Raw genomic sequence first — 4,925 nt, forward strand, 5'->3', positions numbered from 1 at the left:
GATTCCAGTCAAAGATGATAGGTAACTAGCTAGCTAGCCACCTGTACGTAGCTAGGCTAGCTACCTGTATCTTGCCGAAACAAAATACAGTGGTCGGATAACAGAGTGAAGTTTGCGAGCCAACAAGACTCAAGCGCCCCTTCAACTTCCTAACTAGCTAGTTACCTAGGCAACCAACGTGGATGTAGCTTTTCACAATGTTGTCGAGCTTGCTTGTTTAGCCAGTGTCGTTCGCTAGCTGGCTAGATATCTAGTCTTGACAGTTATACAAACATTTGGTTGTAGCTAGCTAGCATGGTAACAAGCTAGCTAAACAGATTAGGTAACTGTTAGCTAGCTGGCTTTAGTTAGCGTTAGCCACCTAGCTAGCTATAGCTGGCAACAGTGTCTTCTAGCTAGCTATCTTATTTGCAAACATATTTGAACTCCACCAAAATATTCAATCGGTGTGATACATGTATAATTAGCTACACATGTCTGGCTGGTGGTTTGCAAACGTTAGCTACAGTAGCAGCTAACAAGTGTTTTGTGTTCATAGCTCCATAAAGTTCCCGCGACAACAACAGTATGAGACCTCTAAGCCCATTGGTTGGCTATTCAGAGACGCGATAACGGAATGACCAACCACCGTTATACTTCCGCTTCTGATCGCTTGTATCTCTATCTCCTGTTAAATTGCGTAATTCGAATCTGGTATCAGAACAGAATTTAACACTAAGTCACTGAATATATTCTCAGCTTTTTTATTAATATAATTAGTCAAGCGAATAAATGGTAAATGTGTAACAGGTCAAAGAATTACAGATTTTTGCAACCGTTCATTTTCTATTTTTTATTTTATTTTGTGAGTTGATTTCATCAAAATATTGTATTGTTCAGCATTTCGTGTAGTTTACAGATATTGGGAGAGTGCGCCCTCTAGAGTGTTGGTTTGGTTATATGCGGAGTTGTCTCATGCTTTTCTCAGTCTGCATTCTACTCGACTGAGAGAGGTATGTGTTCACTTCGGCGTGACATAAACTTGATATACCTGTTAAAACTAAAACGTTTCAGTGCACATAGTAACTTGTATGTATATTATATGATGAGTGTACATACATTTAATCAAGCTGTGTCGTGAATTTAGCTATTTTTGAGAGTTTGAGAAATTGCTAACTTAGCTAACCTCGTGTTTTGTTTAGCTGTAAGTTAGCGATCTTCATTCTATCCTCTTGTGTTGAAGCCCACGTTTCAGTAATTTTTTTTATGTTAGGCGGATTCTGGTCGAGGGTAGAGTTTTGAACAGTTTCTCTCCTTGATGTTGAACAGGTATGTATTCCCTATATCAGGTTAAAAATATGTGTTCATTTAAAATGTTTTCATGTATTGATTAGTGTTTAATGGCATTGAAAAGCTCAAATGTGAAGGATTACATGTTGCTTCGTGCATATTACTGTATGTATTAACTATTTGAAAGATGGTTTATGTCATGTTGCACAGTATTAATGTAAAGGCTAAAAGCTCAGAGTTTTTGGCAGAGATAACATGCAATATGACACATACATAAGATATACACCAGATGCGATGTTTATTTTCCAATTATGTTGTATTTTATTCCTTGGATTTTTGAATGTGATTATACTGAGTCTGCATTCTACTCGACTGAGAGAGGCGGATTCTGGTCGAGGGTAGAGTTTTGAACATTTTCTCTCCTTGATGTTGAACAGATTGAGAGAGTTGTACACAATAAAGTGCCTTCAAGTACGCCAGTGTCTTGTCTTCAGTGCACCGGAACACAACGCAGTAGTCGGCAACGAGCAGACCGCGCCGGCTACAAATGCAATTTTCGTATATACGGGTTCACTGTAACACCTCACAGGGCAAAACAGAGAACTAACTGTCCCAACCCAAAGTTCTTCTTTTGATACTCTGACAGAGATAGTTCCTGCTCCAGGCAGGCCTATCAGAGTAGAGGCTGAGCGTGGTTTAGACTTACTCAACCTATCGTTGGCGCTCAGGCTGGTCCCAGCCTCTTGGCGCTTCACTGTTGCCGGGCATTAGTTGTTTTTTGCAACTTGTCTCGAGGAGTCAGCAACTCTCAAACATACAGTGGGGAAAAAAAGTATTTAGTCAGCCACCAATTGTGCAAGTTCTCCCACTTAAAAAGATGAGGGAGGCCTGTAATTTTCATCATAGGTACACGTCAACTACGATAGACAAAATGAGAAAAAATATTCCAGAAAATCACATTGTAGGATTTTTAATGAATTTATTTGCAAATTATGGTGGAAAATAAGTATTTGGTCAATATCAAAAGTTTCTCAATACTTTGTTATATACCCTTTGTTGGCAATGACACAGGTCAAACGTTTTCTGTAAGTCTTCACAAGGTTTTCACACACTGTTGCTGGTATTTTGGCCCATTCCTCCATGCAGATCTCCTCTAGAGCAGTGATGTTTTGGGGCTGTCGCTGGGCAACACGGACTTTCAACTCCCTCCAAATATTTTCTATGGGGTTGAGATCTGGAGACTCCAGGACCTTGAAATGCTTCTTACGAAGCCACTCCTTCGTTGCCCGGGTGGTGTGTTTGGGATCATTGTCATGCTGAAAGACCCAGCCACGTTTCATCTTCAATGCCCTTGCTGATGGAAGGAGGTTTTCACTCAAAATCTCACGATACATGGCCCCATTCATTTTTCCTTTACACGGATCAGTCGTCCTGGTCCCTTTGCAGAAAAACAGCCCCAAAGTATGATGTTTTCACTCCCATGCTTCACAGTAGATATGGTGTTCTTTGGATGCAACTCAGCATTCTTTGTCCTCCAAACACGACAAGTTGAGTTTTTACCAAAAAGTTCTATTTTGGTTTCATCTGACCATATGACTTTCTCCCAATCCTCTTCTGGATGCACTCTAGCAAACTTCAGACGGGCCTGGACATGTACTGGCTTAAGCAGGGGGACACGTCTAGCACTGCAGGATTTGAGTCCCTGGCGGCGTAGTGTGTTACTGATGGTAGGCTTTGTTACTTTGGTCCCAGCTCTCTGCAGGTCATTCACTAGGTCCCCCCGTGTGGTTCTGGGATTTTTGCTCACCGTTCTTGTGATCATTTTGACCCCACGGGGTGAGATCTTGCGTGGAGCCCCAGATCGAGGGAGATTATCAGTGGTCTTGTATGTCTTCCATTTCCTAATAATTGCTCCCACAGTTGATTTCTTCAAACCAAGCTGCTTACCTATTGCAGATTCAGTCTTCCCAGCCTGGTGCAGGTCTACAATTTTGTTTCTGGTGTCCTTTGACAGCTCTTTGGTCTTGGCCATAGTGGAGTTTGGAGTGTGACTGTTTGAGGTTGTGGACAGGTGTCTTTTATACTGATAACAAGTTCAAACAGGTGCCATTAATACAGGTAACGAGTGGAGGACAGAGGAGCCTCTTAAAGAAGAAGTTACTGGTCTGTGAGAGCCAGAAATCTTGCTTGTTTGTAGGTGACCAAATACTTATTTTCCACCATAATTTGCAAATAAATTCATTAAAAATCCTACAATGTGATTTTCTGGATTTTTTTTTCTCATTTTGTCTGTCATATTTGACGTGTACCTATGTTGAAAATTACAGGCCTCTCTCATCTTTTTAAGTGGGAGAACTTGCACAATTGGTGGCTGACTAAATACTTTTTTTCCCCACTGTAGTTCCTCTTCTTCCTTGTTGCAGTACACATGTCCTTGAGCGGTTTAACAAAGAGGCAGTGTGTGTGTGTCACAAGTCTATCTCAGCCTCCCCCCTAACGGTTCCTCACATTAGTCACAGCTTGTTATGTTAAACAATCTATATCAGTACAGCACAAACCTATTATGTTTGATCATTAATGTATTATTTTTAAGCTAGGCATCACATCTAATTATAAGAAAATAGATCCCAACAATCCCCCTTTTCACACTGCTGGGTGTGAACCCAATATAAGAAATTTCAGGGAAATTTAGGATTCCCCCTTTTGACACCCACTAGGGTGTCACTCATTAAAATACAATACAAACAAAAAGAATCACACTTTTATTAATAGGAAATAATGATAATAAAAAATCCTTCAGTCCTTCCATCTACACCTAACTTGTACTACAGTGGGGAGAACAAGTATTTGATACACTGCTGATTTTGCAGGTTTTCCTACTTACAAAGCATGTAGAGGTCTGTAATTTGTATTATAGGTACACTTCAACTGTGAGAGACGGAATCTAAAACAAAAATCCAGAAAATCACATTGTATGATTTTTAAGTAATTAATTTGCATTTTATTGCATGACATAAGTATTTGATACATCAGAAAAGCAGAACTTAATATTTGGTACAGAAACCTTTGTTTGCAATTACAGAGATCATACGTTTCCTGTAGGTCTTGACCAGGTTTGCACACACTGCAGCAGGGATTTTGGCCCACTCCTCCATACAGACCTTCTCCAGAACCTTCAGGTTTCGGGGCTGTCGCTGGGCAATACGGACTTTCAGCTCCCTCCAAAGATTTTCTGTTGGGTTCAGGTCTGGAGACTGGCTAGGCCACTCCAGGACCTTGAGATGCTTCTTACGGAGCCACTCCTTAGTTGCCCTGGCTGTGTGTTTCGGGTCGTTGTCATGCTGGAAGACCCAGCCACGACCCATCTTCAATACTCTTACTGAGGGAAGGAGGTTGTTGGCCAAACACGGCGAGTGGAGTTTAGACCAAAAAGCTCTATTTTTCTCTCATCAGACCACAGGACCTTCTCCCATTCCTCCTCTGGATCATCCAGATGGTCATTGGCAAACTTCAGACGGGCCTGGACATGCTCTGGCTTGAGCAGGGGGACCTTGCATGCGCTGCAGGATTTTAGTCCATGACGGCGTAGTGTGTTACTAATGGTTTTCTTTGAGACTGTGGTCCCAGCTCTCTTCAGGTCATTGACCAGGTCCTGC

The sequence above is a fragment of the Coregonus lavaretus genome (genome assembly GCF_964263955.1).
Source record: "Coregonus lavaretus genome assembly, chromosome: 13".
NCBI lineage: Eukaryota > Metazoa > Chordata > Actinopteri > Salmoniformes > Salmonidae > Coregonus > Coregonus lavaretus.